Below are 27,573 nucleotides of genomic sequence, written 5' to 3'. Positions count from 1 at the left end.
GTCCATCATTACTAAAACTAAGCACTAGTAAACATTTAAAGGTGCATGTGTATTCCAACCCACCCCAAAATAATTTTTTTGCATTTGAAATGGTGTATGCGAAATACACTAAAGATTATTGGTACTGTACGCTTATTAAGCAGTGTATTCATTCAGTAAAAAAGGATGCATATATATTAGCTGAACGATTTGCGAAAATTACACATGAAATGGCTCTTAATACAGAAAAGAAGGTCGAGACCATTCCATCACATAAATACAGTTGCTGTAAATGTGCTAGAGGTTGAGGTAATATATTTTCTCTAGATTAACTAAAAATAGAAGCTTTGTTCTTTAAGAATAGTTCGACTTTAAGCAGAGTACATGTGCCAGAAACAAGGTAAATATTTTGGAAGTTGAAAAAAAGAAAAATTCGTTTTCAGGGGAGAAAATAGTTCCAAATGTTTTCAGTAGCTTTTGTTTATCAAAGCTGAAGGCCGAATTCAGAGTTCAGGGGAACGCTGTGTGCTCGTTGCTTAAAAAGTTATTCTTTCTGTGCAGGGGAGAACATCATTTCAGACAGATGTGCAAAAAAGCAGTCTACAGCTTCAGGTGAAAGTTCGACTAAGTTTGAAAATGCCGCAACAGTGCAGTCGTGAGAATGATTGCTATCATCGATGTCAGGATCAGCAATGCTCACAGAAGGTCGTACCTGGGTGATGTTTCTCTCATCTCGTACTTCACTGCCACCTAATCGTAGTGGTGAAGTGTCAACGAATGCCGTCATCAGGATTGGTAACCGCTGGGGACAACACGATGCATGATCCGTTACAGGACTTAGCAAAGTATCGATATCCATTGGTACTGCTGATTGTAGTGTAAGACAGGTGTACAACACGCATTCTTCTCCGCATAGCATACATCGAAGCACAGGTAAGATGCAATTTTGCCAGATTGGTCTGAATGAAAGAAACCAGGTCATATTCAAATCTCTTAGCCGGGCTAATCCAAGGACTTTAGTTATGCGGTCCCCATAGCGTATAGCTAAGATCATTTCTTCCATCGTTGCTGGAGTCTTGTCTGCGAATTGGCTTGCCATATCGGAGCAGAAGGATCAAAAATAAAATTCCTGCTACGAGTCCCAAAAGTAGTGGTAGACTGCCAAAGACAGAATGGACAAAATTGGGAAAGATGCCCAGAACTGTTTCAAAGGGTGTTAACAGTCCCGAAAAAATTGTCTTAAATACATGTGCGATGCCACTGGTATCTGACATATTTAAAATTTGGCTTAGCATTTCTATGAAATGCACGGGGCAATTAGTTGATAAAAGTGTATGTATCTCTGCTGTTGTCCTTGCAACTTGCAGATCATACTTTTCTTTTGATGACTTAAAAGGCACGGTTGTCTGTAAAAGAACGGACTTCATTCTGCTTAAAGTATCAATTCGTATAGAAGAGATATTCAAAGAAGGCCAAATCGTCGCCTCCATATCTGGAGAGCCGTTTGGATACAATACTTGCATACAGCAAGTGACCATGGAACTAACGCTTACGAAATAGGCTTTCCCTGGCACCATGCCACAACAGCTGTGGTCCGTTATTAGAACGTAACTCCCGTTAGAAAGTTGTCTAAAGAATGGCTCTATCTGTGCTGCAGGTGTGCCGTGCTGGTGGCATGAAAGGTTATTTGAAGTCCCCTCATAGGCCCCATGCAAATTAATACCTTGGCACAGAAGTATACCACTTAGTGATCAATTACAATTGTTACCACTAAGAAATACATTCTGTTTCTTGTCACTATAACATGTGTGTGTGTAAGGTAATTTCCATGATGACTTAATGTACCCTTTACCCAACCTTTCATACTGGCCTGCTGGTATATACTCTTGGCAATTTTTAAATTGGAAAGTTGTTATCGGAATTGTGATTATTCCGTGTATTATCCATTCAATGACAGGTCTTTCTGACATTGTTAACGGTAATCTCTCAAGTTTTTCAGTGCTCAGAATCATATAGTCTGCTTCTTTTTGTGCCAAACTGATTTGTTTATCAGTAAAGGTATGTAGTGTAGTTCCTATTTTCCCAATAGGCCCTGCACATTGGAATAACATAAACAGTAGTATCGACGTAGAAGTGCGGATCTTCCAGGCCTCTACTGACTACGCTAAACTTAATTGGGTTTGTTACCAACTAGTTCAGAGGTCACTGGAAACTTTCTTGACTGAATAGGAAGTGATCAGCTTCCCTGGTACAGGCAAGAAGGGATTCAGTTTTCCAACATCCGTGCAACATGACAACTTTGCTCCTCAGATAAGAGTCAATCTCTAGGGTTGTGTGAAACAATAGACAGTTATTTTACTCAGTCAGTTGTTGTGCAGATTACTTTCACAATATGTAGAGAATAGAGAGACGGGTGTTGTCAATAAAGGGTAACATTTATTGAACAGTCTTTCTTCTCGTACAAGAGAAATGAATTGCCACAATTGCAAGACTTGTTATTATAAAAAGTACGTACAGTAAGATGAGTATTGCGAAATAATACTATAAAAGCATTGATATGGTTTCTTAGCCATACAATGGTTTAAAATGAATAAAACATATATACATTCATATATACATTAGGCTCAAATGCTCAACTGGTGCTTCTAACTACGCCTACCCCAGTGTACCTGACCTAAGCCTAATACTTGGGAGGGGAGTAAGTAAGTAGCTTTAAGTTAGGTTGGTTTTGCCAAGGTTTGCTTCAAGAGTTCTCTCTAAGGGTTTAGTCAACACCATACCTCTGGAATAGAATGATGGAGGTCTGGTATCTCCTTCAGGGACTCGATATCCCAGTCACTCGCAAAAGTAGACTGGAAACGCCGGAGCTGGATTTCTCAGCAAGAGAAAAGACAGCGTCTCTCTCAGTGCGTTGAGGAGGAGGGGCAGCGTCCGCGGGCAGCTTGCATCTGCTGGGCTCTTACAGGGGACGGCTGTTCAGCTCCTAAGTTCACCACACCATCGTTCGCTCGTTAGCAGCGAAAGCAGTAGCTATAGCAGCTATGGTATCATCAGCATAACAGCAGCTTCAGCGAAACAGCAGCAGCATCAGCGAAAACAGCAGCGTTTGCTTAAGGCAACGTTGGTAATATTTATACCTGAATGGTGCCTTGTTTGACGTAAGTTTTTGGACATAAGACGTCAATAAAGATGTCACTAGGAAGTGATCGTCTATCAGTGCTCATTAGAGTTCTATTACTAATCAAAACATAGCAAGCGGGGCTTTCCCAGGTTGCTGAGTTTTTATCTTGTTGAAGAACTCTGAGTGTTAATCTAGGATTCTCAGATAGTAACTTCTGCTATGTCATTGCACTAATTGACTGCAAAGGAAGTGGCAGAGGAAGCGATTCTGAAATGTGGCTCTGTTCGTGTGAGGCCAGAGACGAGTTTCTGAATATTGCATTTGATCGGTTATGCCAATATAGGGAATAAATGGATTTATAGCCGTATAGGGGCATAAGGTCACATTATCGATCAGGGTCCTAGATTAGAACGCAACACCCACTCCACAAATTCATGTCCATCAAATTACTAAAACTAGAGCAATAAGATGCATGTGTAACATTGCCCACCCCAAAATACATATATGCATTTGAAATAGGCGTATCTGTAATACGTGAAAATGTAGGTACTGTACGTTTTTGAAGCATAGAAATCATTCAAAATTATAGCATATGAAATCAATGAACGATTTTGCAAAAAGAATTACACATGAAATATCTCTGAATACAGAAAAGAAGGGCGAGATAATTTCATCACATATAAATGCATTGCAGTAAAATGTGCTAGAGGCTGGTGTAGAGTTATTATGTCTCTAGATGTATCTAAAAATAGAAGTAGAAGCTTCTGTTCTCTATGAATAGTTCTACTTTAAGCAAAGAATTTTACGTGCCAGAAAAAAGGTGAATATTAAAAAGTGTTCAATTCAAAAGAATTATTGCTTGAACGGGGAAAATAGAGTTCCAACGCTTTTAGCAGTTTTTGTAACTTGGCAGGTGTGAGAATGATTGCTGTCATCAAAGTCGGGATCAGCAATGCTCACAGAAGGTCGTACCTGGGTGATGTTGCGTTTGTCACTCGCTCCACTGTTACCACCTATTCGTAGTACAGGAGTCTCAACGAATGCCGTCATCAGGATTGGTAGGCGCTGGGGACAACACAATGCCATCTCACCAACACAATCTTTGGCTGAGTCACAAAATGAGGGTTTAGCTCTCCCTAGTACACCTAATCCCGCGGCTACTTTGATTTCACCCACAATTAGGCCGGGAAAGGTAGTAAGAGGGAAACCCCAGAAGGCATTGGCGAACAAGGTACACGGGCCCCCACCCTCTAAAAAGAGACGGACAAAAATGGACACAAGTAAGTCCAAGTTTAGTTTTTCGGATTTTGGTAAGAAGCCCAGTCTCACCTCTACCGTAACCATGGGAAAGTCTATTGATGAACAAACAACGGCAACTGTCACATCTCCGTCTAAATCCATAGTACCTACTTCCCCATCAACCACACTGCCTGACATCACCCACTCTCCAATGGAAGAAGGTTCACAGACAATCTTCCCGAAGAACCTACTGGACAATATTGAATTGATTGTACGAACCTATATGTTGGCTTTATCTGACAGATTAAAGGGAGTGGAATCAAGGTTGGGGAGGATTGAGTTGGACTTGGTAGCTCTTGGGCAATTGGGAAGACCAGCTCGCTCCCAGAACGTAAGACAGCCCCAAAAAGCTCCCCACACACCGTGCGCTACCCCTGCTGAACGAGCAGCTGCCAAAAATACTAATTCTACTACTGATAGCAACATAGTAGTGGCTAATGCAGCTGCCCCTAGACACCCAAAAACAGGTGCCCATTCTGTTAGTAAAGTATCAAGAATACTGACCCAAAACAAATACAATCCACCAAGAGTAGATCCACTATAACACCAAATTCGATGAACACCCTAGTTAACATTCAACCCAGGGAACCAACCATTCTCCCAAACTGTTTGCCCAGAATTGAAGAGAAAGAGGTTGGTCACGTAAGAGGGGGTCAGGGAAGGTTACCACCTACAGAACTCCCACCGGAGGCACTACCATATGTAGTAGTGCTTACCGGGGTTCCTGAGTTGACAAGTGGAAGGCGGGAAGGTTACTCTCAGTTAAAGAACAAGATCATGCACTGGTTGTCATTGTACAGACCCAAAGCCAACTATGTAAATGGCGAAATAGTTCATGTGCGTCGTCTGTCATGGCTGGGTGGCAGAACAAAGGATATAGGGGGTGACATTGTAGTTGTAAATTTCAGGGATAAGAAGACGGTCCAATATATTTTGAATTGGCCCTATGGCAACGAAAACAACTGTATAGTGCCACGCCCATTGACCTACTTCTATCCAAGATCAACTGTCTTCCCCCCCCAACATGTAACTAGCTTCATTCCCTTTAATACACAACCCTTAAATATGGAAGTAGCTAGGAACCCTGCGTATTTACATCATCCTGTTCCACCCCCTTTAATCCACGGGTGGAACACTGTACCACCTAACCACAACCTAAGAGGGAATGGCAATATGTCTAATTTCATCCCATTTACTCCCTTGGAACTAACAAATAGGTTTGAGGCATTCGGTAGCTTAGAAGAGTGTGATTGATGTTTAAAGAACACGGAGGACAATAGGGGTACTGCAAATGTTTCATGTACATGGGAGTGCATTGAGAAAAATGGTTTTAGCTGTTTGAAGTCAGGTTCACACACTGCCGTCGTTTGTAAAGAAACAACTGAAAATAGATTGACTGTTACATCGCCTGTGGCGTCTTCTGGGATAAATGAGGACCTATTCCTGCTACCATTTGTCCCGAGTAAAATAAGCAGTGACTCTGGGGGGATTGAAAATGTGTCATGCACTCTGGGACTTAACCACCGAAAAGAAGGTGATAGTAGATCTAAGGAGGACACATGCTCAGTTGCTATGGGTCCAGATGAAGTGACTAGAAGCCAAATATTAGCTACACCCGTTGTGCCCTATGACACGAATGAGGGATCCTCCCTATTTACACTAGTCTCATGGAACACTGCGGGGGTGCGTGCAAAATTGAATGATCCCGACTGGAATGCTTACATAAATACATTTGACATCTGTGTGCTGCAGGAAACTTGGGCTACAGCACAACTACATAGGGTTGGCTATAAAACTTACCAAATAGAGGCTGTCCCTTCCCTGAGAGGTGGTGCATCTGGAGGCCTCTTAGTATGGGTCAATGTTTCCATCAAATTAGCTATCAAAATGATTAACACCGACTCCTTAGACATTCTTTGTCTAGAAATAACAACAGTGGATAATAGGGCGTTCTACTTATTTAATGTTTACAACAGTCCCCATCCTTCCCATAAGGAATCTATGTGTATAGGGAAGTTGGAGTCGCTCATGGATTCACTAAAATCAGAGTCAGGGGTTATTCTATGTGGAGACTTGAACTGTAATTTTGAACCAATCTCAGGGATAGCCACATTGTTTGAGGAGGAGGATAACGCCAATGCAATACCTGCCCTGAATGAGGATTGTACGGTTGCCGGTACAGCACTGGCGTTACAAATTACACGGTTCCTGACCTCACATGGTCTGAGAGCAGGCAATGGCCGTATGCCCTCAGACAACCCTAAAGCCCATACATTCAAGAGAGGCGACTATGGGAGTAAAATAGACTATGTTATTGTCTCCCTCAACCTCTGGCCCTTTACAGTGGACCTAAAAGTCAAAGAAAGATACGAAAGTGACCACTACCCCTTAGAGATGAGCTTTCTCCTAAGCATGGTTAGTGAACATGACAACATGGAGAGAGGCCATTGTACAGCAGCCACAGCCATTGCTGGTAACATTGTTCTTAGCAATAACCGTAGGGCAGTTAGATGGGCTTTTGTCCTAGAAAAAGAGGATTTACTAGCTAATATCTATTGCATCTTTGCAGATACCCTGGACCAATATTGTCCCCATAGCTGCACTCCTAAAGAATTTGTTGATTTACACAAAACCCTTTTCAGCCAATTATTAGAAATCCTCACTAAGAAACCAAAAAGAGGTGCAGGTAGGACTAATGCAAAATCTGTAGGCAAACCTTGGTATAACAAGGAATGCCGTCTTGCCAAAACTGCATTGATTAACGCTGTTAAAGGGGAAAGTTTGTTAATAGTTAGAGAGAAAAGAAAGGCTTATAACAAAGTAATATCAAGAGCCAAATCCTCATGGGATGAGGAGTTGTGGCTCAATATGTTAACAGCCGCGAGAAACAAGGACCAGAAGCAATTCTGGGAATTGGCAGCTAAGGAAAATAATCAAGAGAAAGGCTCCAGGGAGGTCTACTTAGATGAGGATACTTGGGTTAAGCACTTCTCATCCTTGTATGCAGCTAAAACTCAGATCGAGGTAACTAATGATGCACCCCTGCTTATACTATCAGCTAATAGTCCCCAGGTAGTGTTTACCTTAAAAGAAACAGTGGCAGCAATCACTTCAATTAAGAAAGGGAAGGCGCCAGGGCTTGATAGAATCCCTGGCGACCTGTATTTGTATAATATCGAGATTTGGGCACCCTATTTAAATCATTTATTTAACATAGTAGCGGCTAGTGAGCGCATTCCGGATACTTGGAATGGCGCAGAAATCATCACTATTTTTAAAAAAGGGGATCGTGGTGATCCAGCAAATTACCGCCCCATCAGCCTTTTAGATATTACGCAAAAAATATATGCTAGGCACATTCTAAATAGAATAAATTCATGGTTAGAGGAGGAGTCAATTTTATCTAAATACCAAGCGGGATTCCGAAGCAAAACAAGTACTATTGATCAAGTATTTAGGCTATGCTGCTTGTATTGGAAGTATGTCATCATCCGCAAAGGTCACTTGTATGTGACCTTTGTCGACCTGCGAGCAGCATTCGATCTTATTCCACGAGACCTACTTTGGGAAACCCTGAATAGGCAAGGGCTGCCAGGCGACCTCTTAAAACTTGTAATAGGATTGCATCGGGAGAATTACGCTAAGGTTAGATGGGGCCCAAATGGAGAACTCACAGACCCGATCCCGATAAAAAGGGGAGTACGACAGGGCTGTGTTCTGGCCCCTACTTTATTCTCCCTTTATGTAAATGATATTGCAACCTACATGGAAAATTGCGATAATGATTCTCCTCGACTGGGAGGGGAACGAGTTGCGTCCCTCCTTTTCGCGGATGATACAATCCTAATATCGCAAACGCCACGTGGACTACAGATCTTATTAGACAGGTTCCAACAGTACTGTATCAATAAAGGACTAGAAATTAATATAAAAAAAACAAAATATATGGCACTGAACCCGCATAAAACTTTTAAAAAGAACTTAATGTTAAATGGGCAAAGATTAGATTACGAGCACAGCTTCACCTATCTGGGGGTCTTGATGGACTCTGCAATGGGATGGGGTCCACAACTGGAAAAATCTAAATTGGTGTTTAAACAAAACTGCTTCCCCATAACACAGAGATACAATAAAAGTGTGAATAAAGCAGTTACTCCAGCGATAGAGCTCTTCAGATATAAGGTACAGTCTGCCTCCTTGTATGGGGCAGAAATTTGGGGACCAGTATGTAAAAAATCCTTTGAAGTATTGGAAAATAAATTTGTCAGGGGTTTATTAAAAGTTCCAACCAACACTCCCCTGATACCATTATTCCTAGACCTTAACATTAAACACACAGACCAGCACGCTGTGCTGAGACCATTGCTGATGTGGGTCAGATTATGGACAACTGTGGAACTGTCTGACTATAGAAATGGGATGAAGGAAGTATTAGAGCTGGATAGAGACAATAAGATCTTTTGGTTTAAGCATGTTAAAAGATGGCTTACCAAGCTCGGATTATCACACTTCTGGAACGAGCCTGAATCTCTTAACCTAAATTCCAAAAAAATCGTCAAATTAAGCTTCTGGTCACTAGTGAATCATGAATCTGTGTATTCAAGAACCCATGGCCCCCTTACTGAAAAATTTCTTATGGCAAAAAATGAGGCTCTATTCGAACAATTTTTAGACGAAATCCAACCCCCACTGGCAAAATCTCTATATCTAAAATTTAGGTATGGAACGTTGAGAATAAAAGTAACTGAGAAAAGTTGGGGGAAGACTGACAAAGAACATTGTACCCTGTGCACCAATAACCAAAGGGAGGACATTTTCCACATATTGTTTTTCTGTCCTAGCTATGATAAAGCCAGGAAAAAGTGGATAGTCCCCTTGTGCCGCAACATTGGCTCTACTTCCCATAGGGAAGCTGGCAGAATCCTAAGTACGGACACCAGCCAAGTAATTGTGTTCGGTATTAGCAAATTTTTATTGTCCACTTACTTTGTCAGAAGGAAACTATCTCTTTCCTTCTAAATTAAGAAAGTTGTACTTGCACTCCCCGGAACCATGAACCAAGCCAATGCATTGTATATTAATCCGGGTTGTAACTCAAACTAATGTTTAATGTTTTTTTAACTTTTTTACACTTTTTAAAACATTTTAAATATTTATTGATACTGTGTCAAACTGAAGTATAAATCATGTGCTTTTATAATGAAATACTAGCTAACATGTTAAAATTTGATGAAATGTAGAAGAGTGCCCTTATAATGGATGTTATATTGTTGTATTTTTTTATTATGAATTGTATTTTATTGTTATCTTTTATGTTGCAATGCAACGAAATAAAGATTGAATTGACAACACAATGCGTGAGCCGTTATCGGACTGAACAAAGTATCGATATCCATTAGTACAGCTGATGGAAGTGCAAGACAGGTGTCTAAGACGCACTCATCTCCGCATAGCATACATCGTAGTACAGGTAAGATGCAGGATTGCCATATCGGTCTGAATGAAAGGAACCAGGTCATGTTTAGATCTCTCAGCCTGGCCAATCCAAGGATCTAGTTATTCTGTCCCGGTAGCGCACTGCTAGGATTGTTTCTTCCATTCCCATAGGAGTCATGTCTGAGCTGTGGCTTGCCATATCGGAGCAGGAGGGTCAAAAATAAAATCCCAGCTACAAGTCCCAAAAATAGGGGTATGCCGCCAAAGACTGAATGTACAAAATTTGGAACGATTCCCAGGATTGCTTGAAATGGTGTTAGCAGTCCCGTAAAAACCGTCTTAAATATGCCTGGGATGCCTGTGGCACTAGACATGTTAAGGAGTTGGCTCAACATTTCTACGAAATGCACGGGGCAATTTGTTGATAAAAGGTCATGAACCTCCGTAGCTGTCCTTGCAACTAGGAGATCATACGTCTCTTTTGATGACTTAATGGGCACTGTTGTCTGCAAAAGCACAGACTTCATTTTGCTTAAAGTATCAATTCGTATAGAAGAGAAATGCAGACAAGGCCAGATGGGAGTCTCTATGTCTCCAGGGCCGCTCGGGAACAATGCTTGCATACAGCATTTGACCATTGAAGTTACGCTTACGAGATATGCTTTCCCTGGCAAAATGCCACAACATCTGTGATCCGTTCTTAGAATGTAACTCCCATTCGCGAGTTGCATAAAGAAAGGCTCTATCTGCGTTGCAGGTGTGACAAGCTGGTGGCATGAAAGGTTGTTAGAATTACCTTCACAGGCTCCGTGTAAATTAATACCCTGGCACAAAAGTATACCGCTTAGTGAACGTTTACAATTTTCACCACTAAGAAATACATTTTTGTCGCTGTCACTATAGCATGAATGTGTGTATGGTAATTTCCATGCTGATTTTACATACCCTTTACCTAATCGTTCATACTGGCCAGTAGGTATGTATTCAAGGCACTTTTTAAATCGGAAAGTTATCGTAATTGTGATAATCCCGTGTATTATCCATTCAATGACAGGGCTTTCTGACATTGTCAATGGTAATCTCTCAAGTTTTTCGATGCTCAGGATTGTATAATCTGCTCCTTTCTGTGCCAAGCTGATTTGTTTATCAGTAAGGTTAAAGATGGAAAACAATGACGTTGTGTTTATTAAACGCCAAGGCACATAGCCTGAACGAAGATTTTGCAGCGTCCAGCCTAATTGTACAATAGAACGTAATTGTGACTGGCCATGCTGTAACATTAGCAAGTCCCTGTCTATTATATCAAAGGCAGAGGATACAATATTGTCCAACGAATATATTCTGGAGGACAGAGTCATTAACCCATTGTCCACTACAGAAAGTGATTTTTCCAAATTAATACGATCAATTTCTCGTATTTTTTCTGCTGTTTCAATTTATGTGACTTTCCAAGCCTCGTTGTATGCAGCATAGATACTGGTCGCTATTAAACGCTTTTGACGCGGTTTGCGTGGTCCCATAATAAAATCGAGCAAATCAGCACCATCTTTAAGTAAAGACAAGTGTTGCTTAATTTCAGCCAGTGTGGATGATCCTAGCCATTCGAGGCAGAGTTTCCCTACACTGTATGCTGTTACTATCCCTGGATGTTGTCTCTGGGAGTATCTAGGGTCTTGTCTGGTCATTTTTAACCCCTGTGTTTTATTCAGGAATCTATCTTGACAGTTGTTTGTGTCAGAAGGCCAGATTAACCTCTTGGCTGCTAGGCGTTTTCCCGCTGTGTGCTGGAAAATGCCATTTTAGTGGCACCATGACGAGCTCAGCTCGTCATCAGCACACGACACCCGTGGGTGATGACGAGCTGAGCTCGTCATCAGCATCGAAAGGGTTAACCACTTTTTCCAATCAGGATGTGTTCTGTTAAAATGTAAAATTTTAGTTACGTCTATCCCAATATCTGTTGTTGCATTTTCAGGTATTGGCTTTGGAATAGATGGTTTGTTTAGGTCTTTGATCTTAGCTAGGCCAAGACAGGATGTTTGATGAATTGTGTCATTTAAAAACATCATTTATTCTGGTATCATGCAGGTTCTGAATAATGCTTCTAGGCCTTGTACCTGCCACTCTTTCGTACCCCAAATATTTTTTGTTTCAATGTTATTTTTCCAATAATCAAAACCAAATGTCATCATTTTTTCATAAAATACTTCTGAATATATTAATTTAGTGTATGTCAGCATTGTTTTCATTCCTGTTTTATCTAACAGTTTGTAATAAAACGTTTCTGCATCACTGGTGTTAAACCCTGAGAAGTACTTGAATTTCTCAAAGAACGTTTTAGAACTGCTTTTAGGTGGTGTAGCACAATGTTCCCATTGATTATACTTAAAAACATTTCTAGGCTGTGCAGATTTATGCAAGTAATGATCACCATAATGTGTAAAACAAAACATCTGTTCATAACTAGATGAACCTTGTAAATAATCATGCTCTGTGAGTCTAGCTGACATTACTAAATCAGACATCATAGTGTTAATACTGTCAAAGTCCCAATCATCAGAGAATGTACTAGGTTTTACAAAGTCACTTAAGGAAACCTTTAGCTGATGAGGATACTTCAGGATCTCGACCGGACCATAGATCTCAGTCAATTTTCTCCCATACTACCCCATACTACCCCACCGGGTATTGGAATGGCTGTGACATTTACTGTTGACAGTTCTCTTTTCTTCACGTGGGATGATCTGTGTGGTTTGAGGACTAAGTTGATGTTCTGACTTGCTGTGTCCATTGTACTGTATTTTCCCTCAATGAATTTTCCCAAACAAATTACCATGATGAGCCAAAGCAGGAGGAAAAATACACCTAGACTTTTTCTTTAAAAGTCTTTTTTGTTTCTGGCATCACTTTGGGATTGCTTTGATCCTCGGAAAAGTTGTCGAAGTCGATGAAATAACCAGAGGAAGTTCTGTCAATTGTTGGGATTGTTCTCTCAATTTGTCTTTCGGTAGCACTTTCTAATGCCACATCATAGTAGACTGGTGTTTCTTGACGAACTGTTTCAATCTGTGTCTCAAGAGGCACGAGTTCCATGGCATTATTGCATAGTCCTCTGTGCACTGCAGGCTGATCGAATGTGATTAGTCTTTCAGTTTGAACCTCTTGGATTGTTGCAAGTTTGGGTATTCTGTTGTTTCTTGGGAGTCCACTGGGCCTACTGTTGATTATAGGCCACATGCTTGTGGTTTTACCAGGTCGATTGATACAACTCTGTTCTCCTTTTTACCAGCAAGGGGCAGTAGTACTACTGATCTTGTTCCGTTGACTGCCAAGACAGGTACTGCTTTTCTGTGAGAAGGCCCAAATTCCTTCTTCACCGCTATTTTTTCTCTGACTAGATCCCCAATCTTTGGAAACCAGACAGGCCTTGCTGGGGCTGTTGCTTGTGGTGCCTCGTCAGTGGTATCTGGCTGTTGCTTTAACTTTATGTTGCTTAAGGATTTTCTTGTTTCGTTCAAGTCCTGTAAAACAGCCAAACGATCTTTGATGTCAAAGTCTGTTTTCTTATCGTACCACTGATACTTGACTATCTAGGTCCTGAACTCTCATTCTAGTTCCGAACAATAGTTCGTATGGGCTGAAACCTTTTACAGAATTTCTTGGCAAATTATTAAGACTGATATGGACACTTATTAAATGTTTGACCCACCCAGCGCCTGAACCTAATACCTTCGCTGTTCTAGATTGCTTTATGTCCCGGTTTTTTCTTTCTACCACACTGTTCCCTTCGGGGTGTGACGGCCAAGAATACCGCAACCCAACTCCCATGCTGGCCATGGCCTCCTTATAAGCTCGAGAGCTGAAAGCAGGACCCTGGTCAGAATGGAACATGGCAATTGCGTATGTGCCGATAAAGACTCGCAGATCTTTTATAACCGTTCTGGCGTCAGCCGAGCGCTGGAGCCCACATTATTTAAGTGTGTTTAGCCTTAATGATTAATAGGACGCAGGATGGGATGTAGACAACGTTACGCTGGTTCTGATTGGTAGCCGGTAGCATAGTTCACTACAGCGATCCCTGTTACAGTTTTCACAGTTGTTTGCATATATTTGGTGTTGCACACTCATTCCCGGCCACCAGTACACTGATTCCAATTCTCTCAGAGAGTCCCTGATTGTTTGGTGCCTAGGTCCCAATCCCATGTGTGCGTCTGCTATTAAAAATATTCTCCTGTTCATGTTTGGAATTACCCTATCCCCCACTCCAGGTATTCGAGCAAAAGGAACGGAGTTTGCATTGATTACGTATGCATAATTGAGTGGATAGTTCACGGGTAGTGCTGCACAGTCACCTTTTACGGTCGTTTTTACTGCCAGCATGGTTTCCCCGTCTATGTATTTTTCTGCACGCTTTTTTGTGGCTACGGAAGCTGGTTTAGTTGCTTCCGCTGTGGCTGTATTAGCCAATGAATTCCCTGCAACGTGAACGCCATCACGTTGAAGGCTCTGTGCGTGTATCACGTGAGTCTTTTGTAGTTCTTTCTGTAAAAGAGCTACCTGTTTCCAGAGCAATTTATGCTTTATTGTGGCACCTGTGTCATCTTTGTAATCGTTTTCAATCCAGCTATGCATCTTATTATTGTAAGAGTTGACGTAAAAATGAGAATCGCACACGATTAGTGTGGGGAATTCACGTTCTGCATTTTCGAGCGTCATCTTTAAAGATCTGATTTCAGCTCTCTGAGCCGAACAGTTTCTTACTGATTCAGTTTTTGTTATTTTCGGTCTGAATTTACCGCACAGCCAACGACCTTTAACAATCGCACAGGCTGCATCGTAGGATTTGCTCTCTACGTTGAAATGCTGTACAAATCTATCTGTATAGATTATACAGGCGTACTGTGGGAGAGGAAGAAGTTCGATTGGCAGAGGATATTCTTCTTCATATTCTAAATCATTCAGTTCTTCGCATTGTGGGGCGAAATAGTATTTCACATGTTCCGCTCCTAGAGAATCTACACACTGTATCCATTTCGGATCCAGTGACACTGTAGGCAGGTTTACTGGGCTGAATAGCGCCTCGAAGGCAGATTCCGCTGTGACGATATTAATCCTTTTACCATGTGCTAATTCTCGTTCATTTGCTAATGCAATTTGCACTGCTTTCACAGTTCTTTCTGTGGGACTGAATGTTTTTTCTACTTGTGTGTACAAGTGAGATTTAATTGAAATTGGTACCTTTTCTCCCTCATTAGAGGTCAGGTACGTGAATCCGCAACCTCCTGGGATGACTCGGATTACAAGATCGGGTGTGTTGTCACGTGTATCTAATTTTGTTTTTGCTAACATGTCTGTTTGCAGTGATCTCAAAATTTCTGTGTGTTTTTGAGTCCAGGTGATTTGTTTAAAATCAGGTTTAATTAGTTCGTAGAGAGGTTTAACCCTCTCTGCGTAATTTAGAATGTAAGTTCTACCGAAATTCAGAAAGCCTAATATGGATTGTAAATTCTTCAGCGTTTTTGGAGCTTGGAGTACAGCGCACTTCTCTAAGAAGTTGTCCGCTAGGCTTTTTCCTTCACTTGATAATTTGTATCCTAAGAATAATACTGTCAGATGGGCCATTCTGGACTTTTTAAAGTTGAATTTGTAACCCTCTGCTGTGAACCCAAGTATAACTCTTTTCAAGTGAGTCCAAGTCGTCATCTGTGAGATAGATATCATCTAAGTAAGATAATGCCTCATCATCACATATTTGTAGTAACTCTGTTACTCTAGCTGAGAATAGTCCTGGGCTGTTCTTGAACCCCTGTGGGAGCCTACAAAAATTTTTCTTTGACCCCATTACGGAGAAAGTGGTCAAATACCTGCTTTCTGGTGCAATGTTTTGACAAAAGAAACCATTTGATATGTCTAATGTCGTTTTATATTTTTTCCTAACTATGTTGTTCATTAGTGCAGCACTATGCGAATTTTGTACTGCAAATGTTTTGCAACATGCATTAAGGTGTCTGTAGTCCAAAACTAGACGATATGAATTGTCTGGCTTGGCGACAGGAAACAAAGGATTGTTCATTTGAGAGGTGCATGTTTCAATCACCCCCTGGTATTCAAGTTGATCTAAGATCTCCCTGACTTGTTTTTTAGCTTCTTGCTTAATGGGATACTGCCTTTGTGCAGTTGGTTCACTTTTTAACTGGATTTTGTGAGGAGGTGAGTCCTCATCCCATCCTACATGATTTTTATATAATGCCGGTGCCTGGGCTACTGCCCATTTCCTCGCATAAGTATATTTTTTGTGAATCGGAATGTGATTCGAGAAGGCAGGCATAATCTTTTCTTCGCCACAAGGGAACTCCCTGACAAACTCTGGCGGCCAATCTTTTTCAGCTAACAGAATATCATAGCCTTTTGAGAGTTTATCCCAAAATAGACCCTTTATTTTCCTAGTCTTATCACCCTCTATACGCAATGTTATTTCGTATATCTTATGGGGCTCGCTAAGTCTGGTGTCGGCAGTTTCAACCTGAATGTATTCATTCGTGTCCACTGTCTCCAGATGAATCATCAGGATCTTGCGGGCTATAGTGATTTCTGCTGCACTGTCTAACATTGTCTGTGCCCACTCCCCGTTTTTCAACTGTGTCCTCAGTATTCTCGGCATGGTTGATTACTCTAATACTGGCTACCTTCTTTTTTGGAAATTGAGATTTTTTACTCTGAGCAGGTTCCTTGTCTTTGGACTTGGTGTGCTCTCCTGGGTCTGACCGTCCTCTTCTTTCCGATTTCTGCAAAAAAGATCGAGAGGAGCGTGTATCGAGGCTGGTGAGCGTTATACACCTTTTGAGAAACAGTTGCTTGCATGTTATTGGGCTCTGGTGGATACCGAGCAATTGACTTTGGGACATGATGTGATTTTGAGACCTGAAATTCCTATCATGCAGTGGGTTTTGAGTTCGCCGAAAACTCATCGAATTGGACATGCTCTAGAGGCGAGTGTCATTAAGTGGAAATGGTACATACAAGACAGGGCACGTGTGGGACCAAAAGGTGTAGCATCTTTGCATGAGCAAGTGGCGCAGGCGCCATCAACTGAGACTGGGAGTGATTGCTCCGTACCTGTCGTACAGAAATCTCCTGTTAAGTGGGGTAAGCCATTTGATGATTTGTCCGTGGAGGACAGAAACCATGTGTGGTTTACGGATGGTTCAGCAAGGTTCATAGGAGAGAAACGGCATTGGAAGGCAGTGTCCTATAATCCGATCAAACAAAAATTGCTGAGTAAAACTGGTGAGGGAAAGAGTAGTCAATTTGCTGAATCATATGCTGTTTACCAAGTTTTGAAACAAGAATTACCTGGCACATGTCATATTTTTACTGATTCCTCGTCCACTGCTAATGGACTGGCGGTCTGGTTACCAACTTGGCATTCTCATAATTGGGAACTGCATTCAAAAGAACTGTGGGGAAAAGAATTATGGCAAGAAATTTGGGAAATGCTCCCACAGAGTACTGTGACAATCTTTCATGTGGATGCTCATACCCCGATAGACTCCCTTGACAAATTCTTTCATAACATTGCAGATGAGAAATCAAAAATTGCTGAGGCAGTGGTGGACATGCAAGATTCTGATTTGGCGGGATTGGCGAAATGGGCCCACCAGAAAGCAGGACATTTTGGAGAGAGAGCCACTAGCAGGTGGGCCGCCGATCGAGGAATTTATATTCCTTTAAATTTAATTAAAGATACCATTTTGCATTGTCCCATTTGTCAACATTCCAGACAACGAAAAGTACCACAAATTGTTAGAGGTCATTTACATCGAGGAAAATTGCCCGTTCAAATTTGGCAGATTGATTATATTGGTCCACTCCCTATGAGTAAAAACTGCCAATACGTTTGTACAATTGTCGATACATACAGTGGCCTTTTAGTGGCCTTTCCCTGTAAACAAGCTACCCAAGTGAATACCATTAAAACATTGGAATTAATTATGCTCTATTATGGTGATCCATTTCAAATTCAATCTGACAATGCATCCCACTTTCGTGGAAGATTGGTGCAGGAATTATGTGTGGAAAACAACATTGAATAGGTGTTTCATATACCATATTATCCACAGGCATCAGGCCTTATTGAGAGAATGGTTTGTTAAAGGATCAATTACGGAAATTAACTGACAATAAATATAAGAATTGGAGAGATTATTTGTTTCAAGCACTGTTAATATTAAATAATCGTCCCTTGTTGAATGCTGAATCTCCATTAATGCGTTTGTTTCCTCCACCTGTTGATGCAAAGCCCAATTCCATTGGCAATACTGCAATGTACTGGGAAATTTCCCCCGGAGCACTGGCTCCATGCAGAGCAACCCCAGGTTCCACAGGCTTGGACCTGCATGCCATGAATGACACTGATTAAGAGTAAAGATCGAGTTATCATTGAAACTGGTGTTGGTGTCTGTATGCCAACTGGAAACTTTGGACTGATTGCCCCTAGATCGGGCCTGGCCTTAAAAGGCATTCAAGTACTCGGAGGAGTCATTGACAGCGTTTATCAGGGAGAGATTAAGGTTCTCCTGCTGAACAGCAGTGAGGTTGATATATCGATTCAAAAGACTGACCAAATTGCTCAATTGCTAATCATGCCTGTTTTCAGTGGTGAGATTCAGAAAGGCACTGCCCCAACGTTGCTAACTGTACGAGGACAGAAAGGATTTGGCTCTACGGATAACCCGGGAGCGAGAGTATGGGTGCAATCGCCTAAAAATCCCCCTGAACAAGCTGAAATTATTGCAACCGGTCATGATAACACCATTCTAGTAACGAGACCAGGGAAAGATAGCTGGGAAGCTGTCCCGGCTGACAAATGTTACTTACGAGAATAAATAATGCCTGTATTTGATTTTCTTTCAGATCATTCTCTGGGCTGCTGCTGCAGGATGTGCCGGCATAGGACTCCTTTTGGTCTACTACGTCGGGAGAGAAGGGAACCCACAGACTTTGGTTGATTTGAGAACCCGAGTACCGCGTTTCTTTGCTGCGTGGGATTCATCGTCTAATTTTTGGACTACTTTAGCTAAACGAGTTGCCAATTCTCCACATTTTTGCCCGACAACGATGCGCTCGGTGACTGACATTCTAGCGACCTGTCTGGTTGCTGTCCCCGCTTCGTTGGAAACTAACGCATATTTTTAATATATCAAATGCCCGTCCCAATGTAATTCTTGGCGACTTTGCCGCACATGAATATTGTCCTTTATGTACTATACTTTCAGATTCAACGCCCCCGATTCATTCCCAAATCACTACTGAATGTGTGCATCTAAAGTTGAGGGCAGCAACTTCCTTTTCAGCTCATGAACTAACTTTGTGCTCCCGAAGACCTCCAAAGTCATGTACTTCTGTTAAAAATAATATGACCTGTAAGAGTATAGTAGTTGCCCCTAGCCATTATCGCACAATGTTGTTACCTTCTGGATGGCTTTTCTCTTGTGGTAATACTTCCTGGCCCTATATTCCTGCAAATATTTCCGGAGACCCCTGTGCCATCACCAGATTAAGTTTATTAATGTTTTCTTCACATCCTAATACCTATTCCCGTGTAGTTCGTGATGGTATGATGTTACATGAAGATTGTGATTCTTCCTTACATCTCTACTCTAAGTCTGAATACCTTAGTTTAGCTATTTCTATTATTGGTGTTCCAGCATTGGCTGTCTATAATGCTAAGTCTATAGGGAAGATGGCCTGCTGGATGGTAAAATCTATTAATCATACTTCTACAATTCTATCTGACATGTTATTAGACGCCCAGGGTGAACGCAGAGCTATCTTGCAGAACCGGGCTGCCATTGATTATCTTTTACTCAAACATGGACATGACTGTTCTGACTTTGAGGGTCTTTGCTGTTTCAACCTATCAGACCATACTAAATCCATTCAGGCTCATATTGATAGACTTCATGACTTGACTGAAGAGGTTAGAAAACACATTGACCAGGGCTGGTTTGACTGGCTCTTCAATTGGTTACCTGACTTACATTCTTTACAACAGATATTAGGGGGTATTATGATCGCTATTAGCATTTTAGTAACTATTTGCTGCTTTATTCAGTGCATTACTTCCCTACTCCAATACTGTAGATTTGGTACGAAAATTAGATCAGTTAGTTTTGTTTCATATTATTCCTCCACCGATGTGAGTTCCATTTAACGAATGATTAATAGACTGAAGTCAAGGGTGAAGTGTTCTGACCGACTTTTTCGGCCCTCCCTTGAGGGAAGATGATTGGAGGTGACTTCAGTCTACTATCATTCTAGTGCAAGGATTAGAACCGTAGACAGGGCCTATTCACAAGAAGTATTAATATAGTTCCGTACCCTTTTCCTTAGATCAGGGCTTATAAACTTATGTTAGTGGATAGATTCATTAGTATTAGTGATTATCTGTCCTTTTGCAAGAGTGTTAGTATACCTTCTATGGAGTTATGCTTATTTCGGGCCTTGTAGGCCTCAAACGGGAGAGACTCCATCTTTCTTTCTGCCCCGGCAGCTTGAGATGCTTTTAGGTCAAATGTAATGTTTTAGTTAGTAGGTGTTGTTCGCTTGGAGAGAACCGGCTCAGGCTGGCCCTTATCGAAAGACTGTATTTTTTTCCACTCCAGAGACACAACATCAGGCCGGCAGGCTGGGTACGGGGAGGTACAAGAATTTGGTGGGCGGCAGGTTACTGGCCGTAACTTTCCATGAAGGAACGAGCATCCATATTAGTGAAAGCATGAGGCAGTTAGTGAATTAGTCCGTAGGCGGCAGCTAGTCGTTAGCATCAATGCCATTAATTATTTCCAGGCAGACAGTCGCCATTTTGAAATCCGAGAAAGACCGAGAAGCTGATACTCTCTTAGAAAGATTGAAGTTATTTTAGCTGGAGCAGCTGGCGAGCTTTGACCTTTAAGATCAGAGCATTCCGAATGAAGCAGTTAGTCAAGAGAACGAATACCAGAGTGGCTGAAACTGAGTAGTAAGATCGAAGCCGAGAAGTGAAGATGGTCTGTGATTGAGAGGAGAGAGGAGTATTGCAGAACAGCCAGAGAGACAGCAGCTAATGAGAGGAAGGTTCCAGTGACTTGGAAGGAAGCAGAGAAGACAGAGCATAGCGGTGCAGACGTGTACCCGTGACTGCAGAAGTGTGACCTTAAGACGAGCCAAGGCACAGACGAGAAGGGAACCTAGATGACTGCTGAATCCTGACTTCACATTAATCAGGTGATGTTGACCTTTTTCCTCCTAGTGTGCACATTATAACCTTTCATTTTCCTTTGCAGGCTATATGTCATAGTATAGTATTATGTTATGATTATTGTAATAAAGTACCCCAGTTCTTGGTGAACCAGCATGTGCCTTTTATTCTTGTACAATCAGGGTAACCTGTTCTTCTAGTCAGACATTGTTTTCGTGAACGGACGTGATTCCCGATCAGGTAAAGGGTGACTGAGCAATGAGGGAGAGAGGGACCCTTGAAGTGAAGAATAAGTTGTACATCATCTAATTCGGTAAACCGTTGTGTGATCTATAATATTGTAGTATCATATCCCTAGTAGATAACGAAAGATTCCTCCTAATGGTATTCATAGGAAAGTGATCGTCGTTGGTAAGCGGCGGTAATGAGAACACCAGGGGGGACACTGGTACGTATACCCGCAAGATTGCGGCTTGGAATGTAAGTAAGAGAACACCAGGGGGGACACTGGTGCGTATACCCGCAAGATTGCGGCTTGGAATGTAAGTAAGAAAACACCAGGGGGACACTGGTGTGTATACCCGCACGATTGCGGCTTGAGGTGTAAGTCTATACCCACAGGATTGTGGATTGAGTTTGCATTGATTGTGGTCAGTGTGTAATGGTAACTAATCAGAACTGCCCTAGGGTAGACTAGTCTGGGCCCGGGCTGCCGCAAGACTAGCTGGCATGAGTTTGATATTGTAGAAAACGTATGCATGTACATTGCTAATTCCCCATCCTTAGGTAGGAGACATAGATACCTGTTGTAAATAGGTCCTAAGGAGGGAGGTGATTACGTTCCGGCTGGGTTGGTGGTGCTCTGATGAGCTGATTCTATCTGGTCCGAGAATCCGGTTGTTACACCTTCCCTCTTCACTTCCCTGAGTTCGGGCACCCCTGTGAGGAGGATAACGTACGGGCTCTCTCTATGGGGTAAGCCTTTTCAATGTTTGCAACTTTCTCAATATCCTTGGGGGATGGATGTGAATTGACAATAGTGTCATCTAGCCCTCTGCTCTTTATCGACATGTCCCCTGACTCCTCAATTATAACTTTCTTTGCTCTAGTTGATAGGTTTAAGCGAGTGTATATTGTCCTGTGGGTTTAGCTTTTTCCTTGGTTGATTCTTTTTTACTGCTATGTGCCCCCCCCCCATGTTTGAATCTGAGGAGATTCTAGGTGCTTTGGGTCTCCTTCCACGCTGAACAGTTCCCCCTCTCTTCCTTTTCTGTGAAGTTCCCACAGATGACTTTTTGAGTGATGTTTCACTCTTAGGTGTGGGTTTTGGGAGCTGTAGCCAGGAGGGTTCTTCCAAGGAAAAATCTAGGGAGGGGTCCAAGTTAACCACTTCAGCCAGAGCCCCACTAGGTAATATCTGTGAAGGCGGGTGGTCTTGGAGTAAAAGGGAGATGCCAATGTCTAAGTTGGAAACATAGTCGTTATTTTGCGTACTGTGTGTAGATGGGGACTTTGATAACATTATTGAGCCCAATGAAAATCTTTTGTTTTTCTGAAATTCAAGGGACAAGCGACTCAGCAACCGAAATTTTGCGGTCCAGTGTCGAGACAGCTTTTGTTAGGTAAGCGTCTAGGGTCCCTCTGAGGCCGACTCCCGCCTGAGCTCTTAAAGTTTTGCTTGTTGTAGTAGGTGCATTATCTATCTTGTAACCTCGGGCTGCACAGAGCCTAACCCACAACTATAATGTTAACAAGTACCCTCAACGAGGTTAAGCATAACATGCAGATGTTGTCCACAAGTAATAGCACAGGAAGGGTATTTCCACTAAGCAAGTCTTGTAGTATGTAGACAGTGCAATTAAAATACCAAAAGAATGCTTACAGTTCTTTTGTTTTTATGGAGATGAAAAAAAGGCCTTGTCCAGTCTTGGAAGGGCTTAGACGGGCCCGCCCTTGGCCCGGGCTTAGCCCGGCGTGACCCGCGCGCGACCTCGCGGGGCGAGGGACCAGGCGTGCTCTTATGCACCTCCTGGCGCGCGATGCTGACTCGTCCTGCCCCAAAGGATCGTGGGACTTGCTGTCCTCAGCGGAGCCAAGCCCGGCCAGACAGCAAACTGGAGCAGGGATGTTGTCAGAGGGCGGAGGGGCGGAGCCAAGCCCGGCCACGGTGGAGGGATAAAAGAATCAAAGGAGCCCAGCCAAAAGAGTCGGCAGGTAGGGAGTGCTCTGTTACAAAAGGATTTGCAATGGGCTCAGCACCAGGCGTGCTCTTATGCGCCTCCTGGCGCGCAATGCTGACTCGTCCTGCCCCAAGGGATCGTGGAACTTGCTGTCCTCAGCGGAGCCAAGCCCGGCCGGACAGCAAACTGGAGCAGGGATGTCGTCAGAGGGTGGAGGGGCAGAGCCAAGCCCGGCCACGGTGGAGGGATGAAAGAATCAAAGGAGCCCAGCAGAAAAAGTCAGCAGGTAGGGAGTGCTCTGTTTCAAAAGGATTCGCTGTTAATAAGAAAGTTGAGATGGGCGGAAACAGCTGCCAACTTATGTTGCTAGAAGGAATGAATACGTGGGAGGAAGTGAAAGAGTTTCAGAATGGAGCAGAACCAAAGGAAAAGGAGGAATGTAGGAAGATAGGTTGTCAGAGAAGGGCTGAAGATGGTGTCATTGTATACCTTGATGGGAGGCCAGTGTTACCAGACTGTATGCTTGCTCCTATGGCTAGGATGGTTCACGGAGATTCTCATTTGGGAAGAGATGCTATGATAGATCTGTTCAGACAGTCATGGTTTAATTCAAAATTCAGAAACATAGCAGAAGCACTTTGCCAAAGATGCTTGGTTTGTCAACAGATGAACCCAGGAAAGAAGAGAGTAGTCTTACCATGAAAGTTTGGAAAGTCAGAAGGTCCCTTTATACGATTGCAAATTGATTTCATTCAGTTACCCCCTTGCAGGACTAAAATATATCCTTGTAATTGTCTGCTTGTTTTCAAAATGGGTGGAAGCTTACCCCACACGCAGAAATGATAGCATCACTGTAGCCAAACTCCTACTTAGAGAGCTTATACCACGTTTTGGTTTTCCAGTAACAATTGAATCAGACCGAGGCTGCCATTTTAATAATTAAATAATTGGTCTAATTTGTGAAGCATTCAAAATTAAGCAAAAACTGCACTGTGCATATCACCCAGAGGCTTCTGGAGTGGTAGAACAATTAAAAGGCACAATCAAGTCAAGACTGGGAAAGATTTATGAGTCTACCCGATTGGAGTGGCCAGATGCTTTGCCACTTGTTCTGATGGGACTCAGAAGTATTCCAGACAGGAACACAGGCTTAAGTCCCCATGAGATACTGGATGGGAAGAGCAATGAGGTAAGCATGGGTGCCAGGACACAAATTGATAAGCATATCTGATGATTTAGTAATGGAGTACTGCAAAGAACTGGCTGACCAAGTGCTTTCTATCTCTCACCAGGTTGGAGAAGACGCTGTTGCCAGACAAGCAACTCCAGCACATGACCTGAACCCAGGTGACTGGGTAGTGCTAAAGAAACATACTCGAAAATCTTGCTTGGCACCAAGGTGGGGAAGACCACGTCAAGTAATTTTGGTAACAACCACAGATGTAAAGTGTGCAGGAGTTCCACACTTGATTCATGCCAGTCATACAAAAAGAGTGACTGAACCAGACGAAACTGAGGCTGGACGTTGTGCAGCTGAGGGGTCTCAAAATATCCATCCTGAGGTAGCTGAAGAGGAACAACGGAGCACCAGTCAAGATGATTGGATTCCAGTAATCGACATACCTGCAGAATATGTGCGAACCAGAAGTCAAACTTATCTAGATAGACAAAGTGATAGTGAGGACGAGACAGGTTTAGGAGAAGGTACTCAGATCATAGAAATAAGAGTCAAAAGTGATTCTGAGGACTAGATAGGGAAAGATCAGATAATCGATACTCCACTAAGAACTCCAGAGTCTGAGAAAGGACAGATAGTAATTAGAGTGAAGGCTCAAGCAGAAGAAAATCAAGGGTTCAAAGAGCTTGAGCAGGACCAGACAGGGGTAGAAAATTGTGTTCCTGAAGAAGAAGGTGAAACAAACAAAAGTCAAACTCAACCCATACCTGAACAAAACCAGATTATTAACCAGGCAGAAGAAACAGAAATAAGACCTGGACCTAGTCAGATAGAGAGGGATACAAAAGACAGCATTGAAATAGATGTGCCACAACTGAATGAAAATAAAAGAACGTTGGAAGAAGGCCAAAGCACAGTGCCAGCTAAAAGACTCAGAAAAAGAGAGGCCTAGGTTTGTGAAAAGATTGAGACAACGTTTAAAAACAATTGATGAAGCACCTGAACAAGTGAATGAAATAAGTCAAGCTGACCAACCTGTGATACAAACAAGAAGGAGAAGACCACGACTGAAGAGACTGAATAATAAATACAAAGACCCTGATTGGACCTACATCGTGTTGAGATTTTGAAAACTTGAAAATAAGTTACGAAAATGATGAAGAATTGATTGCTGATCAAACTGACGGAGAAGTGAGACCAACCTGAAATATTCACAGGGTAAAATGCTGTGTAAAAGTCACAAAGAGGGGTTGAAACTTCTTAGTCAAAAATGGCTGATTGTACTGTTAATGGAAGACCGAAAAGAAATTGTTTAAGAACATGCTGTAGAGTATGTGTATGTAATATAGCAATAGTATTCATAGTTTGGATAGGCCTGACAGTAGCTATCCCTTACATAATGAGTAGAAATATGAAGAATGATAGTAATAAACAATCATTAGTAGATACAGATGAGCTACAGACGACAGATACACCTGCAAGAATAGATACACAGGAGAAAACACTTAGAGTTAGACAACAGAAGATAGACTTAGAAGCATCAGATGAGGAAGAGCTACATTATACTAGAATTAAAAACCAAACTCATTTAAATGTATTTGCAAACCTATAAGTACACTATGTAGAAGCGATGGAAATAGAAGACTGTTATGTCTGTATAAAGTTACCTACTTCGGTAGCTGAAAGTGTGACCTACCACCATTTGCCACTAACATATGGAATTTCGTGTAGTGTTTTAGCTAGTTTATTCTATAAGAAAGGACCCTTACAGTATTACTATTCTAATTCAGATGTGATATTTTCAGAACTCCCTAGACATAGTAACCTGAATCCTGTACATACTAAAAGTGATGTAACACGTTATATTGGTGAATATTTTCTAACAATAGGTACAATAGATATAGCTGAAGCACACAAGAAAAATTGTACATGCTTATTACAAGAAAAAGAGAAATATTTTTGAATATGGTTGAGAAAAGGAGGGAGAATTTCCAAAGAAAAGCTAATGATAAGAATCATAAAATTCCTAAATGGGCTGAAAGTGTAGGGTTCACCTCAAATGGTAAAACCCATGCTACTATGTTGCTGGATTTCGAAAAGAAGGGGAATCTCTGTCTCCACAGAGAAAGAGCTAGTTATTATACCAATGTATTCATAGGTTCCAGTGAATGTGAACACAATTATAAGGTACTTGGGGGTTGGAGTTTCAAAGATGGAAATAAACCTGTGTTTCCTGGAATTTATTTTATATGTGGAAACAAGGCTTATTACAAATTGCCAGATCACTGGTATGGGAGTTGTTATTTTGGAATAGTCTTCCCAAAAATATATCATGTGGACAAAATCACTGGAAACAATGAAGAAACTAATGGATTAATACGTAGTAAAAGAGCTAGTTTTGGTGAAATAGTAGTTGATATATTAAGTGCATTGATACCTACAGTAGGAGTAGCTCTGAATACACACAGAATCTGTAAATTGTCAACAGTAGTGGATCTGTTATCAACTGACACTGCTGGAGGGTTCTTAATGGTCAATTCCGAATTGGTTGCGATCAGATCAATGGTTTTACAAAATCGACTTGCTCTTGATACATTATTGGCAAAAGAGGGCGGAGTCTGTAGAAGGTTGAAAGTGCAACATTGTTGCACATACATACCTGACAAAAGTGTTGAAATAAAGAGGTATGTGAGAAATATTACTAATCTGGAAAAAGAGCTTAAACCACTGGAGGTTGATAGTGCATGGAAGAGACTTACTGATGGTCTCTCCTCTATAGGGAGTTGGCTTTCTAATGTAGCAAAAGGTTTTGTAGGTAAAATACTGATGCCAATGGTGGGAATAGGCTTACTAGTTTTAGGAATAACAATCTGTTGCAAATGTCGAAAGCATAAAAAGACATACTCCGTAAATAGGCGAGGTGTAAAGAGAAATATTGCTGAGCTCGAATTAGAGGAAATAAATGGGAAAATATACAAGAAAATGAAGAATTTCCACAACAATAACGAGAAGAAACAAAATAGAAAGTTTGAAGAAATTGAGTTGGGTGAATTATGAAAAGTTGGCATCTGTTTCATTATTTAGTGATGATAAAAAAATATCATCAAAGAGGGGATTGATGGAGCAAGGATTTGCACGTGAA

This window comes from Lissotriton vulgaris, chromosome 1_1 (assembly GCF_964263255.1).
Source record: "Lissotriton vulgaris chromosome 1_1, aLisVul1.2, whole genome shotgun sequence".
Lineage (NCBI taxonomy): Eukaryota > Metazoa > Chordata > Amphibia > Caudata > Salamandridae > Lissotriton > Lissotriton vulgaris.
The sequence above is the reverse complement of the archived record's forward strand: the minus strand, read 5'-3'. Positions refer to the sequence as shown.